Source organism: Mesocricetus auratus, unplaced genomic scaffold (genome assembly GCF_017639785.1).
Source record: "Mesocricetus auratus isolate SY011 unplaced genomic scaffold, BCM_Maur_2.0 Super-Scaffold_100011, whole genome shotgun sequence".
Classification (NCBI taxonomy): domain Eukaryota; kingdom Metazoa; phylum Chordata; class Mammalia; order Rodentia; family Cricetidae; genus Mesocricetus; species Mesocricetus auratus.
In genome coordinates this window covers 30,555,968-30,572,889 of record NW_024429195.1, presented here as the reverse complement: position 1 = coordinate 30,572,889, position 16,922 = coordinate 30,555,968, and positions in this window count along the sequence as shown.

Sequence of the window (16,922 nt, the reverse complement as noted above, 5' to 3'; positions counted from 1 at the left end):
ACTCACCTGAGTGTTTGTTTAAAGACTATAAAGTGTGTGGAACTCTGAGTATAAATAGAATTCATTAGTAAGAGGGTTTTAGATGAGAAATGGACAAGGGAGGCCAAGGTCTTCTACAGGAATAGACAGGTTGCAGGGGTGACTGAGAAAAATTTTGCCGAGGTCCACCCTTAAGAAAACTGCTTGGTAGAACATTGATAAAATGGGCACTGAGAACAACAGTTAATAACCAGATCTCAGAAACTGAAAAGCTTCTGTATGGTAAAGGACACCTTATTCAGACAAAGCAGCAACCTACAGCATGTGAAAAGATCTTTATCATTTACACATCCAACACATGGTTAATGTCTAAAATATATAAAGAACTAAAAACCTGAGCATCAAGAAATCAAGCAATTCAAATTAAGAACAGGCACATAACTAAAAAGAGAGTTTTCAAAATATGAAACACAAATGGCTGAGAAACAAAGAAATGTTCAATGTCCTTAGTCATTAGGAAAATGTAAGTTAAAACTACTTTGAGATTGTATCTTATCCCAGTCAGAACTGCTAAGACCAGTATAACAAGTGGCAGCTCATGCAGGCAAGGATGTGGAGTAAGGGGAGCACTCATCCATTGCTGGTGGGAGTGCAAACTTGTACAGCCACCATGTTAATCAGTGTTGCAGTTCCTTAGGAAGCTGGGAGTAGATCTCCCTTAAGTCCAGCTATATCACTTTCGGGCAAATACCCAAAGGACTCAATATCCAACTACAGAGACACCTATTCATCCATGTTCATTGCTACTTTATTCAAAATAGCCAGAAATTGGAAACAACCTAGATGTCCATCAGCTGATGAATTAAAATGTGGTTCATTTACACAATGAAGTATTATTCAACTATTAAAAATAAAATTATGAAATTCATAGATACATATATGAAGCTAGAAAAAATCATCCTGAGTGAGATAACCAAGGCCCCAAAAGACAAATATTGTATGTTTCCTCTTACATGTGTATGTTAGCTTTTAAGCCTTTGATAGGCATGCAGCAATCCATATAACCACAGAGGATAGGGTATCTCAAGAGGGACTGGTGAGAAAAGAGGATACCCCTAAATATGGGGAAATAGAGTATATAGTTATGGGGAGAAAGGGTAGACTGGAGTGAGAAAACTAAATGGAGAGGCAGGGAAAGGAGGAATAAGAGAGGAGATAGGGGAAAGGAAACACTAAGAGCCATTTGAGGGGTCATAAAGAAACTGATCTTGTAGAAGCTTCTTAAAATATATACATAGAAGACTCTAAATGGAGTCACCAAATTACAAGGAAGAGAAGTTTTCACCACCAAGTAAAACTTCCAGCACCAGGAATAGGTTACGTCTAATTGAGTCATTGACCAAAGGGCCCTATGGAAACCCCCAAACAAACCAGGCTACTGCCAAGGCTATTGGTTGCTCTCCACAAACTGATGATAAGGCCTTATTGCTAAAACATTTATGTACTTCATTGAACATGGGGAGTTCAGCTGGTGCCTAACTAGATAGAGTCTTCACCCCTATTGACTAGTGCTCGTGATACTGAAAGGTAGTTTTCATGCTACCACAGGATAAATGTAACCACTAATGCAGTAACAAACTCAGTGAGCTACAAGCATGACAGGTCTACAGGATACACTGGTACAATAGTAGCAGAAACACCGTGAGAGTGACCAACAATTCTTAGCTTGGATTTGAGGCTCACTCCACAAGACAGAACCCATGCCTGACGTTGCTTGGGTGGCCAAGAATGGAGACTAGATAGACCACAGCCCCAGGGAAAACCAAATACTCTGTTCTGTTAAAGAGCATAGCAATAAAATGACTCCTAACGACATTCTACTATACTTATAGATCAGTGTCTCACTCTGCTGTCATCAGAGAAACTTCTTGTAACTGATGGAGACTAATTCAGAGACCCACAACCAGGCAATGTGCTGAGAGTGAGAGACTTTGATCACTCAGTCCTAAGTGGTATGTGTCCATCAAATTCCTCCCTCAGGGTTCAGGGGGCTATGAGGAAGAAGAGGTAGAAAGATTGGAAGAGCCAAAGGGACTGAAAAACATCAAGAAAATAGTGTCTCCCAGACACAATAGGACTGGTGCATATATGAACTCTCAGAAACTATGGCAGCATACACAAGCTCTGCTCACGTCCAAGACAGATATTTCCTCACACTGAGAGGGGGACTAGGCATGAGCTCCCATTCCTAACCAAAAAGCTGTCTCCAGATGCTACCTACTTGCAAAGGAAAAATTAGTTTTCACTAATGGAGTCTCACTGGGTATATAAACCACACTTAAGTGTAGGTCCCATGCCCAGCAGGAGATGGTCAACACAAAATGAACTCAATGATATTTTGTAGACTTTTAAAATTCCATATTGCTTTGTTTGAACATTTTTTTAATCTTACCAGTCTTTTGCTTGTATATTATACTTCCCAATTTTGTGTTTTTATGGGTGGGTGTGTGTTTCTTGTGCTTCCTTTTTTCTGTTTAATTTATGAGATTTTCTTTTTTGTTTTGTTGCTTTGGAATACTCTTTTTGTACACTGTGAAGATGTGTCTTTGCCAAGGCACCTTCTTATTCACTTAATAAAAAGCTAAACAGCCATTAGCTAGGCAGGAGGTATAGGTGGGACAGCCAGATACAGAGGACACTGGCAAGAAAAAAAGGCAGAGTCACCAGCGTGGGGAATACACAGTAAAAGTAACTAAGCCACATAGAAGTATGCAAATGAAAAGATTACAATTAATTTAAGTTATAAGATCTTGTTAGGAACAAGCCTAAGCTTCGGACTGAACTTTTATAATTAATAATAAGTCTCTGTCATTACTAGGGAGTTGGTGGTTCCAACGAAAAGTTCTGACTACATTTTGTTTGGTTTTGCCTGTTTGTTTTCAAAGAGAAAGAGAAAGAAGATGTGGAATTGGATAGGTGGGGCGAGGGGGAGGGTCTGGGGAGAGTTAGGGGAGGGGAAACCATTACCAGTGTTTCCTGCTCTAGAGGCAGTGGGTGAATGGCTCATGTAAACTCATGCAATAGCCAACTTTATTCAGGGCATCAGACAGTTTATACTCTGAGGAGTCAAATGACTACGGCATACAATCACAAGGGCAAGCCACACGCGGTGGGCAAGCTGCATGTGGCAAAAGATACCTTTTTCCAGAGAGGCACATAAATAAATTACAACAGCCACTTGTGTTCTTGTGTTGTTCTTTGCTGCAGCTTCGGGTGATGAAGCACAATCCACCAAACACACACGGAGTTTATTGGGAAAGGAGCATAGGGAGGGGAGAAGGAATGGAAAGAAGAGGAAGAGGAAGAGGAGGGAGAAGAAGAAGAAGAAGAAGGAGGAGGAGGAGGAGGAGGAGGAGGAGGAGGAGAAGGAGAAGGAGAAGAAGAAGAAGAAGAAGAAGAAGAAGAAGAAGAAGAAGAAGAAGAAGAAGAAGAAGAAGAAGAAGAAGAAGAAGAAGAAGAAGAAGAAGAAGAAGAAGAAGAAGAAGAAGAAGAAGAAGAAGAAGAAGAAGAACAGGCAGGAGGCATTTGCTTATGCAGGGAACGGTAACGGAGTCTCAGCAGTTGGGGCCATTGAAACTGGAGTCATGGAGCTGCCTTTGGGCCAGCTCCCCGGGGCCCCAGGTCCATGTGGTTTCTGTATGCAAAGCCCTTTGGCAGCCACCTAACCCGTGCACGAGGCAGCCATGCAACCTTTGACAGTTGTCAGTGAGGAGCAATCACCTGTCAAAGATGGATTCCTGGGGCGAGGGACGGTAGCCCCGAGAAGAGCGATTCCAGGGTGGGGAGAGAGTCCACGGGTTAGAGAGGCCCCGCGTCCAGGAAAGGTTCCCTAAGGAGAAGGCACAGACCCAGGAGGCCTAACACGGAGTGACAGGCGGGTGCTGAGGAGAAACCAGGGGGCAGGAGAAGGAGGGGAGTCGGGCTCAGGAACAGGGCGAGATTGCCCAGGTCCCAGGGAGAGGCAGAAGCCAGGATATCAACAACTTGTAATAAGTAATCTGAAGTAAACTCTCTCCTATCTGATATACCTGGGAGGAGCATGAAAATGCTGCCAAGAACCATTCCATATTTTTTAAAGAGACTGAGATCACAAGACTCTTGTTTTCTTGGAGTGTTCTCACAAGCACTCAGGATTCTCCTTGTATGGATTCATTCTTTTTTTTTTTCTAGCAAATTTTTGCTTTATTCACTTGAAAAGGCATATGAAAAGAATGGTGTAAAATGACCTCATACATCCAGTTTTGTTACATGTAGTTTTAAAAACAAATCAAATCGGGCATGCGTTTTTTAAAAACTGATCTTTTTTTCATATTTTTATTTAACTTTTTAATGCATGTCACTTTCAGTTCCCTCTCCCTCCCCTCCTCCCCCACCTCCCAATCCTCCCAACCCCTCACCCCACCCCATCCCCCCTCCACTCCCCAGGGAGGGCAAGGGCCTCCATGAGAGATTTCCAGAGTCCATCACATCATCCCGGGAAGGGTCCAGGTTCTTCCTCATATGTCCAGACTGAGAGAGCATCCCTCCACGTGGTATGGGCTCCCAGAGTCCTTCTGTATGCCAGGAATAAATACTGCTCCACTCTCCCAGGTCCCACAGATTGCCAAGGCCTCCTCTCTGTCACCCAGGTTAGGTGGGAGGGTGTCTGGATCAGTCCCATGCTGGCCCCTCAGTCATCAGTCTGGGGTCCATGTGATGGTATGGCTTCATTCTTGACCAAGTTCTGACAGACAAGAATGTACTGTAGGAAAAAAATTAAAAGAAAGAAAGAAAAGTGTTCTCTGGTACCATTTAATGCTACCATGCTAGTATCAGCTTTACTTATGCACCCTCTATGATAGTAATATGTGTTCTTGTCCCCTGAGCCAGCTCTCCAGAGGGTCCTGAGTCCTGCATGCTAACCTGTGACCATTAGCTTTTGTTTCAACATTAAATATCATTTTCATTTCCTTACTTAGTGGTTACTAAATTCCTTTCTCCACACACCCCTCTCTTCTGATCTTTGAGATGAAAAAAAGACAAATCTACAAGAAGATACACTATGTAAGCCAGGTCTGATGGCACAACCTTTAATCCCAGCTCTTGGGAGACGGAGGCAAGAGGATTAGAAGTTCAAAGCCATGCTCAACTCCACAGCAACTCTGAGGCCAGCCTGGGCTACATGAAATTCTAACACACACACACACACACACACACACACACACACACACACACACACACACACACACACAGACACAGAGGCACCAAAGCAAAACAACAACAATCCCCTCCATCACACTCTTACAAAAGGAGATGATGTATGTGTGCCTTGGCTTACAGAACTCTCTCTCCTTGGCCACTTCTTCATTGAGTCCCAGGATACATTGAGGACATGGAGCTTGGAACAGAAGCCAGAACTCAAACATCTGCAGCAGCTTGGGGAGCAGGAATGGAAGGAAACAGGCGCTAAAAGCAAAGCCAACGCATTCTGCTGCAGCTGCTTTGGTTCCTCTTGAGAGGTTCTCACGAGTGCTGTGACCACAAACAGGGCTCCTAGAAGAGGCATTGCAGCTTCAGGCTTAGGCAAGATGCGACTGGCCTTTGGCAGAACTTTGGAGGAGGCAGAGTGTGGCTTGGATTTTCTTCTCTCTGGGTGACCCATAAGCTGTTGGGATGGTTGATTCTGCTTTTTCATTGTTGCATGAGCTGAGTCCTGCCCAAAGGATTCATGCTTCTGATATACTTTACTATCTCAGTCCCTACCTCTGCCCAGCTCCCAGGAGAGATCAGCCTGTGTCTATGGGTGTCAGGGTGAGGTTTTGTGACAAAATGTTTTGAGGTTACAATAAGTGACATGGTGCAGCATAAAGGATTGGGGCTGGCATGGAAAATGTATTCAGACCAGGAAACATTGGCATCATTTTAGTGATCCATAAACAGTATGTGTTTGTGTTGAATATGGACAGAAGGATTTGAAGGTGAGCAGTTTATTGGATGCAATTCTTTACTAAATCCTGTGTGTGTGTGTGTGTGTGTGTGTGTGTGTGTGTGTGTGTGTGTGTGTAGAGCTGGTGCTGGCGTACAAATATTGGCAATACATATGTAGTGTCCTGAAATAACTTAGTAATTTGTTAGACAAGATGAAATGGGCACAGAAATATGTCCCGACCCGCAGGACATTCAACGTGGGTCTGGTGGACACCTAGGAGAAAGATGGAGGACAGGGGATACAGGAATGGACGCCAAGACAGGATTCTGATCAAGGTGACAACTTTATTTCATCACAAGGGGACTTATATAGGAGAACTGAGGAGGGAAAGGCGGAGGATGTGCTTGCAGCTGCAGGGGCAAGAGGTCAGTGGGAGAGGTGGTCTGCTGCGTTGCCTGGCTACCTAATCTACAGGGCAAGAGGTCAGGGGTAAGAATTCCTATGTTGCTTGTTAACCTGACAGCAGGGTCCAATCCTATCTATTACAATTTACTACTGCTCAGGCCTGTCTTCTGAGGACCTTGTAGTTTTTCCAATTAAGCTAATCTTTAACTGACTGGTAAACCCCAGGCTCGTTACTTGGAATATGCTTTATGTCAGAAGGGGTGGCAGGGTGGTCTTAGTGTCACGTCTTCTCTGTGAGTAGGTGATACAGCCTAGCTGACTGATGGCTGGAGGTCCCTGACAGATATAGGTAGAGTTTTAGAGACATTTCAAGCGCTGTTTGAGCTCTTAAAGAGCATTCTACCCATTTGAAGGACTGCAGGATGTGGTGGGGCTGGGCTGGTTTCTGAGAAGCAGATTGGCTTAGATATGCAGACATCAAGAAATCTGAACGAATATAGGGCTGTGAGTGAAGCCCACGGCAACGAAGCTCAGGAGTGACCAGTGGCTAGTTTGGGTGTCTCAGAGTCTATGTGAGAGGAGCTGGAGAGGTGACTCCACCGTGAAGAGTGCATACTTCATGCACTTATCTAATTATTCTTTACCAATAAAGCTCGGAGTCAGATATCAGGTAAGAGCCTAAGTGATCAGTGAGGCAGTGGAGGAGCAATCAGTGTTCTCCTATCTCTCTCGTTCCTCCATCCAAAAAAGCCCAAGGCCCTCTCTAAGCCCCACCCTATTACTTCCTGTGTCTTTCTATCCCCAGTCCTCCGAAACCTCTATGGTTAATTTTGATCAGCTAGTGGCTAGCTCTGTCCTCTGATTTAAAGCAAATTTTATTGTCATAATGTAACCAAAATATCACATAACACATACTGTTCTTGAAGAGGACGCAAATTCAGCTCCCAGTACCCATGTGAGGCAGCTCACAAATGCCTAACTCCAGGGATCCAGCACCCTCTTTTGTTCTCTGAGGCTATCTGCACACACATGCACATACCCCTCCATACATGTAACTAAAAGTAAAGTAAATATATCTTTAAAGAATTAACATGATGCTACAATCCACAGACCCAGAGAGGCTAAGTAACATGAGGGCTCAAGTGGGCATGCCTAGATCTCCCGAAGGAAGGGGAAATAGATTTCATAGGTAGACTGGGGATATAGGAATGGAAAAATGAGGCATGGGGGTCAGAGAGTACTGAAAGAGATGACTGGAAGGGGCAGGGGGCATTTTGGGGTGATGTAGAAACCTAATCCACACGAAACCCCCAGGACTCTACAAGAATGATCCCACTAAGACACCTAGCAATAAGGGACATATAGCCTGAGTTGGCTGTCACCTATGACCAGGCAAGACTTCCAGTGAAGGAATTGGGACACCAACACAGTCACATAACCTTAGGCCTACAGTCTGTCCTGCCTATGGGATGGGATGTGCTGGGATTGGTGCCTAGTCCATCTGACACCAGAGAGGCTTCATTCAGCAACTGATGGAAACATACAGAGACCCACAGACAAGCAATAGGTAGAGCTTGGGGAACCCTGTGGAAGAGGGGGAGGAAAAGGCGGGGGAGCCAGAGGGGTCAAGGACACCACAGGAAAGCCCATAGAATCAACTGACCTGGGCTCATGGGGGCTCACAGAGACTGAATCGACAACCAGGGAGCCTGCATGGGATTGACCTAGGTCCTCTGCATATGTGTGACAGATGTGTAGCTTGGTCTTCTTGTGGGACTCCTAACAGAGGGAGCAGGGGCTGTTTCTGACTCTTTTGCCAGCTTTTGGGGCCTATTCCTCATACTGGGTCACCTTGTCCAGTCTTAATATGAGGGGAGGTGCTTAGTCTTACTGCAGCTTGATACGCCATGTTTGGTCAATATCCATGGGAAGGCCTGCCCTATTCTGAATAGAAATGGAGGAGTAGATGGGGGGGGGTACAGAGGGGAGGGGAGAGAGAGGAGCTGCGAGGAGAGGAAGAAGAGAGGAGGGAGGGGAAACTGTGGCTGGTCTGTAAAACATAAAATAAATTAGTTTAAAAAAATAAATGGGAGCCACCAGGACATAGGGGTGATGGTATCATCTAAATTAACCCCATATGTTCAAGTCACAACCCCAGTACCTCAGATGAGGCCATGTGTGAGGATAATGTCCTTAAGTAAGGTGACTTTGTGGTCTTGGGGAGGGGGGCACCCAACCCAATATTAGAGGAAGTTTGGGCAAAGACAAGCGAGAACACAAGTTGTCAAGCCAATGACAACTCAAGAGAGGCCTCAGAAGAAATGAAAATATCAACAGCTTGATCCCAGGCTGTTAGTGTCATATTGGGGTCTCTATTGCTGTAATAAAATATGCACACTACACACATTATAATAATGTGGAGGTTTGAATGAGACAATCATCCCCCCTGCCCCGTGCAAGGCTGAGTAAGTGTAGTCTTTTTGAAGGGGTTGTGTCACTGGGGGTGAGCTTTAAGGTTTCAAAAGCCCATTCCAGGTCTAGTGTCTCCCTCCCTCTGCCAGCTGACTTCAGATTAGGATGTAAAACTCTCAGCTATTGCTTTGGCACCATGCCTGTCTGCTTTTCACCATGATGATGATGGACTAACCCGCCAAAACTGGACACAAGCCCTCATTAAATGCTTTCTTTTATAAAACTTCTGTGGAACAATATTAGTACACTGTAAATATGCAGTACTCTTGTTGGTTAATAAAGAGCCGACTGGCCTATACCTGGCCAGGAAGAGATTGGGTGGGAGAGTCAGACTAGGGGACGCTGGGAAGAAGAAGGGCGGAGTCACAGGAGTCTCAAGGAGGCAAGGAGAGAAGCAAGATGAACGTGCCATGCTGGAAGGAGGGACTACCACACGACAGAGGGTAGATAAGAAATGAGTTAATTTAAAATATAAGAGTCAGCTAGTAACAAGTCTGAGCTATTGACTGAGCATTTATAATTAATAATAAGTCTCTGTGTGGTTATTTGGGAGTGGCTGCCTACAAGAAATCAGATTAGGAACTCAAGCAGGGCAGGAACCTTGGGGCAGGAACTGAAGCAGAGACTACGGGGAAATGCTGGCTACTGGTTTGTTCCTCATTGATGTAGGATGTCCTTCTGTATGCTGTGAATATGTGTTTTTTTGTTCTTGTTTTGTTTTGTTTTTTGTTTTTTGCAAGACAGGGTTTCTCTGCACTGTTTTGGAGGCTGTCCTGGAACTCACTCTGTAGACCAGGCTGGCCTCAAACTCAGAGAGATCCGCCTGCCTCTACCTCCCGAGTGCTGGGAGTAAAGGCATGAGCCACCAATGCCCGGCTTATGTGTTTTTTTTATTGATTAATTAATAAAGCTGCTTTGGCCTATGATAGGGCAAAATATAGCAAGGCGGTAAATCCAAACAGAGATACAGGGTGGATATAGGGATACATTTAATTTAAATGTAAAAGTTAGCTAGTAATAAGCCTGAGCCATTGGCCAAACAATTATAGTTAATATTAAGCCTCTGAGTGATTATTTTACAAGTGGCTGCGGGACTGGGTAGGACACAGAAAAGCTTCCAGTTACATATCATGATTTGCTTAGCCTGTTTTCATAAACCACTTAGGACCATTTGATCTATAAGTGAAATGGTTAGCAGAAGTCTTTCTTATCCTAACGGCAAGCACACGTGCAAATTTGGCCCAATGTCTTAGTCAGCATTCTATTGCTGTGAAGATACACCATGGGTATAACAACTCTTATAAAAGAAAGCATTTAATCAAGGCTTGCTTACAGTTTGAGAGGTTTAGTTCATCATCCTCATGGCAGGAAACATGGCGGCACATAGGTAGGCATGGATTTGAGAGTTCCACATCTGTATCTGAAGGCAGCAGAAAGAGAGACACTGACCCTGGTTTGAGCATTTGAAACCCCAAAGCCCACTCCAGTGGGACATTTCCTCCAACAAGGCCACACAGACTCCAACAAGGCCACACCTCCTAGGCCCTGTCAATTAGCTCTACTTCCTAATGATCAAGCATTCAGATATATGACCCTATGGGAACCATTCCTATTCAAACCACCATACCCCTGTGGTAAGAAGTGTAGATCTCAACGACCTGTTATTCCAACAATGCTTGCACAAAATGTCAGTAAACAAGATGGTGCTTTCCATGCCTCCCCATATATACGTATATACATGTATACATGCGAAAACATCTACGTTGAAATTCGCTTTTTATTGCTTACTTTGTGTATTTTGCAGTGTGAAATAATTCTAGGTATATCTATTTTTTTAAAAGATTCTTATTTTTTGACAGAGATAGTCTTCTGAATTTGTTTCCTAGCTTGTATCTAACAGTTGTAGCTTTTTCATCAGTGAATTTAATAAAAACTAAGGAAGAGATCTTTGAGATTACATAGTGACTGCTGCAGGGGCTGGCTAGGCTGGTGATAACTGGTGTGGTACTACAAGGATAGACGACCAGCACCCCCATTAGGCAAAACTAGGAATTGTACTTAGGAACACAGGATATTCTTCATGCTTGGATATTAGTGAGGCTTTTGAAAGTACAATGTCTATTGATTTGGACTCAGAGTCAGTCTCTGAGTGTCTTAGTTAGGGTTTCTGTTGCTGTGAAGAGATACCCTGACCATGGCAACTCTATTTTTTCTTTTTTATTAAAAATTTATTTTTCATTTTACATACCAACTCCAGTTCCCCCTCCTCCCCCCACTGTCTCCCCTACATGCCCCCCATCTAGTCCTCAAAGGGAATAAGGCCTTCCTTGGGGATTCAATAAAGTCTAGAGTACCACGTTGAGGCAGGACCAAGCCCCACCCCCGTATCAAGGCTAAGCAAGGTATCCATCCCATCATAGGGAATGGGCTCCGAAAAGCCAGTTCATGCCATTAGGAAAGGTCCTGGTGCCACTGCCAGCTCCCCACAACAGATCAAGTCACATAACTGTCACCCACATTCAGAGGACCTAGATCAGTCCCATGTAGGTTCCCCAGCTGTCAGGCCACAGTCTATGAGCTCCCACTAGCTCTGGTCAGCTGTCTCTATTGTTTTTCCCATCAGACCATGACAACTTTTATAAAGGAAAACATTTAATTGAAGTCGAAGCTTACAGTTTCAGAGGCTTAGTCCATTATTATTATTATTATTATTATTATTATTATTATTATTATGGTGGGGAGCATGGCGACAGGCAGTATGGCGGCAGGCATGCAGACAGACATGTCTGCTGGCTACAACTTGATCAGAAGGCAAAAGGAAATGGACTCAGACACTGAGTGTTATCTTGAGCATAGGAAACCTGAAAGGTCACACTTCCTCCAACAAAGCCACACCTACTCCAACAAAGTCACACTTCCTAATAGTACTACTCCCTATAAGCTTATGAGGGCCAATTACTACCACACTGAGCATCTGTTGTTTGGCTAGATGTCTTTACTTACATGGATCTCCACTGTATATTGCCTTTGGATTGGTGTACCTAGTGTCCAGGTTTAGGAAGAAGTGCTCCAAGTAGGAATAGAGACAACTGGATTGCTTTCGTTTGTAGTGCTGGGGAATCCAGCTCAGAGCCCTGCACGTGCTAATCATGCACACTGTCAGGAAGCTCCTCCTCTCTCCCATGCACTTCCGGTTGTGATAGGTGTACCTGTGAGAAGTAAGGAAATAGCCAATAGTCTTGAGTTGTTTTTGTTCTTTAATCTGACTGAGTCCCAACCAAGACTGTAGACAGCAGGCTACAGGGGAGAAATAGTCATACAAAAACATCTTACAGCTCTCAGATATTGTACACACCATATAGTTATAGTACACACTCTGGTGTTTTGTGGCATGCTGGGGATCAGGACCAGTATTTTTCTTTATTAAAAAGAAATTTTATTGTATAGTAGTTTCCTTTTACTTCTCTTCCTTCCTTCCTTCCTTTTTCCTTTCTTCCTTTCTTCTTCTTCTTCTTCTTTTTTTTTTTTTTTTACGAGACAGGGTTTCTCTGTATTGTTCTGGAGGCTATCGGTCCGGCCTGGCCTCGAACTCACAGAGATCTGCCTGGCTCTGCCTCCCGAGTGCTGGGATTAAAGGCGTGCACCACCACCGCCCGGCCTCTTCCTTTCTTTCTTAATGGAAGGATTTTGTCAAGTGTTCTGTGCTGAATGGGCCATTCAAAGAAGGAGAGTACCCCCCCCCAATGTAATTTTAGGCTTTCTGGCATCAGAGAGGAACAGTTTTTGTGAACTGAATCTCTAACATCCATTCAGAAGAGGTCTTACTGGTTGTACACAACAAGTTGCTCATATCAAAGCCCCTTTGATGCATTTTATATGCTCTCTGAAGGAAATCTCACACCCCTGCAACTTCAGCACTGATTGTGCACCGTTTGGAGTACCCAATAATTCAAGACCCCCAAGTGTGCCTCAATAGTCTTGTGGCTCCATGCACTGGATGGAAAACTTCCTCAGAAAAACAACTCTATAAATCATAGAAAACAGTCATGGTTCTCTACTGTGTTTTCTTCAAGGTCTAGGTACCTTCAACAAACACTAATACATTCTGCTGTTACCTTAGACACAGTGAGAAACAACTTTTTATTCTAATGTTTACCCTAGATACAATGAGTCTACTAGATTTCCACGATAGGGTTTCTCTGTGCAGCTCTGACTGTTCTGGAACTCACTCTATAGGCCAGGCTGGCCTGTAACTCAGAGATCCGCCTACCTCTGCTTCCTATGTGCTGGAATTAAAGGCACGCACCACCACCACCAGGCAGTTTTCTAGTTTTTGAAGACATATTTTGTTTGTGTAGATGTTTTGTCTGCATGTGTGTTTAGTGTCTGGGGAGGTCGGAAGACGGTGTCAGATTGTGAACTCTGATTGTGAACTGCCATGTGGGTGCTGGGAACTGTACTTGGGTCTTCTGCAAGAACAACAAGTGCTCTTAACCACTAAACCATCTCTCCAGCTAAATTTCCTAATATTTAATAATAAAAAACACAAGTTGCATCTGGGTATGGTGGTGCACGTCTTTAATCCTAGCTCTCGAGGCAGGGGCAGGGGCAGAGGCAGAGGCAGAGGCAGGTAAATCTTTGAGTTTGAGGCCAATCTGGTGTCTCTATTGTAGAGTGAGTTCCAGGACAGTCGGGGCTACACCCAGAAACTGTCCCCAAAAACTCCGAATCCCCAAACTAACCAAACACACATACAAGCTGCCATACTGTAGCGTATCAAGGAAGTAATGCTATCATTACTGAGTTCTTTTATGCTGCTTCTTAGTTTTTCTTTCCCAACAGATTCTTATACAATTCAACATTTAGAGTCAACAATTTTACTGTCTTGTTTCACTTTTTAATAATTAGCTGAGCTGGCAGAGTGCTTACTGAGCATTATGGAGCCCTAGTTCTGATTCTCTGCACAGTGTTAAGCAAGGTGTAGATGTGGTGGTTCTGGAAGTGGAGGCAGAAGGAACAAAGTATCTTCTACCACATAGTGAGTTCAAGGCCAGCTTGGATATAAGAGGTCTTGTTTTAAAAAAGAATTAACAAAGGCTTAAGTGTGTGATTTCATGTGTTTAACATGTGATTAGTACTGACACATTAGACACAGTGTGAAGAAATTAATTTAATGTTCACCGAATAGGTTCATTAAAAGAAGCTACTACTCCAGTGATATATCAAGAGAGAGCTGAACTGAAGTTATGAATGATCTGTTTTCTAACATCTTTATCTTTTACTTTGTCAAAAACATCTGAGCACAACTTCCCAACAATCTTTCAAGCTGTCTTCTTTGCTCTGCAGTCAGAAGCCAAGGAATACCTACAGCTCTGATAGAAAGTTATCCTGGCAGCTGGAATTCAGGGAATACCTACAGCTCAGAAGGGAAAGGTATTCTGGCAGAAGCGTTGCATCTCTGCTCCACTGGGGACAGTTTTTCCAGCAAAGTGTTCAGTCCTTGCTCTGGGAAGGGTTTCCCTGATGCAAGTGTAACAACTCTGCTCCCGTCTGGCTCAGCTCTACTCTGGAGAAGTGTTCTGGCTCTGCTCAGCTCCCCTGGAGTGTAAACTCTGCTCCAGCAGAACTGTTACAGATCTGCTCTGCTCCACTCTGGCAGGTCAAAGGTTGTTACAGCTCTGCCCTGCTAAGGGAAACTTTCCCTAAGGAAGTGTAGCAGTTCTGCTCTGCTGCAGCAAGAGCCATTAGAGTTCTTCTCTGCTCTGGTGAAAGAAAGTCGTGACAACAAACCTCACTCAAGAGATTTATTGAGAGGGAGGAATCCAGGAGAGCTGCTGCTTCTGCCAGGGTAGAAAAAGGCAGCCCCAAACTGAACAGGTATAGGGTTTCTTAGGGGTGGAGCTTTCTAGGGTGAAGATTTCCAGGGTGGGGATTGGTAGGATCTCAAGTCCTGAGCTTGGAACAAGCTGAGTGATTGGTTGGATTTCAAGTCCTGAGTTGTTTAGGGGCAGGCTGTGTTTCCTTGGCTCTGGTCTCAGGGCCAGGGTGTTCTTTCACTGGACCTTTTTACCTTACACTTAGACTTTGGGTTCCTCTGGGTTGTGCGCAGTTAGCTCAGAATGCCATCATCAGCCCTGATGATCAGTGTTGATTTCTGTTGAACTCTGGACTAGTGGGACAAATATTTTATTCTTCAGCCCCAAGAGGTATATTCTCTTACATTTATGGGAGATGTTACAGATACGATTGGTGAAGATATCAATGTGTAAATCCATCAAACTTGTAAATTAATTGCTAAGTGTTTAAATGGTAATGGTTTGAATGCATTATTATATATTACAGACTAAAAATAAGGTCTCTTCAATATTTCATTATTGGACCCTTAGTCCTTTTTGGGGGTCAGAGGGACAGAGTCTCATTATGTAGCCCTGGCTGTCCTGGAACTTACTATGTGGACCAGGCTAACTTCAAACTCACAGAAATCCACCTGCCTCTGCTTCTTGAATTCTGGGACTAGAAATGTGAGACATCACACCTTGGAATCACAGTCCTTTATAACTCATCAGCTTTCTTTAGTCAAATATGAAACAGGAACTGTAAATAGAATTACTTTGGGGTGCTGATCTGCAGTGAGCAGGGCGATCATGTGGACCACAGCACATAGCAGGCAGTCAGACTGTGTTAGGTGTCACATGCATCGTCTGAGAAGTAAGCAAACCCTCTCTGTAGGTCACCAGGCAGTACACATGCTTAATCTACAGTGTAACAAGGCACATAGCCTCAGTCATAGTTACTAGCTCTGCTGTTAGAGCCAAACCTGTGAATAGACTTGGCTATGCCCCAACAAAACTTTTCATAAGTTTACTGACATGTATCATAGGGGTCTTAAACATGTTTTTGAGCCACTTAAAATGTAATGACATACATGGTGGCACACACCTATAGCTCTAGCACTCAGGAGGCAGAGGCAGGATTGCAGCTTGGAGGCTAGCTTTGCCTACACAGTGAAACCTTGTTGCAAAAAATCCCCAACTGGAGCCATCATTATTAGCTCACAGCACATAGCATCAGTTGAACAGGAAAGTGTTATCTCATAGCTGGCTGTATCTCCCTTTCTTGACAGGTCAATTTCTGCCATCTTACTGGCACTGAGGTAGATGGCGTTTTAGTCAACCTTCCCAAGATTATGAGCAGCTCCTGTGAGCGAGCCTTAGACCCTTGACACTCCAATTTAAGCACTGCTATTAGTTACAAAGATTCATGTAATCTTAAACTTTGAGTATTGGAATTGTTGTTAAATATGGAATAAGGGCCAGCACGATGGACAGAGCACAAGCCATGAAGAGCATATTCACCATAGTTTATTATATCGAGACCAAAAGGGAGGGAGACAGACATGACAGAGAAGATGAGAGAGGATGAGATAGAAAGACGAGATTAAGAGAGAGAGACGAGAGGATGAGATGATGAGAATAAGAAGAGTAAAAGAGAGCATAAGCCTTCAGGGGTCAGTCCTTTAAAGGGGGCAGGGGCCAGGCCTTTAAAGTGGTCCTTTGCACCTGCGTGGTTCTCACAGAACTCTGGGCTGGCCAGAGTGCTGCCTGAGTGCATCCTGCCAGGTAACAGGGCAGGCCAGCGTAATGCCTGAGCCTTTCAGGAATGACAGGACAAGTTTGGGCATTTTTATAGATCAAGCTGCCTGAAAAGCCTGAAGAAGCAGAGGAACAAATTGCTGTAGTAATCTGGGGAAGAAAAGACAGTGTTCTGAACAACACTGGTAGAAATGGAAACTAAGAAAATAGACACAGATTGGGGATATATTTAGGACTGGGTGCTTCCTTGAATGGCGCTCCATTATTTTCTTGGTGAATGACTTTCACAGAATGAAAGAAATTGATGTCATGCTTTTTTCAGAACTATCTAAATCTAGCTGGAATAATATACTATCTCTTATAGACATTTTTTAAAGACTGTAATCTATTATTATGTCTGATGTGTTAATCACTTCAAAGTGTAACATACTTTTCAAGTATAAATGCTAGTTCAGGTTTTTTTCTGATTAAAAAAAATCCGAATCATCACAATCCAAGGTCAGGGA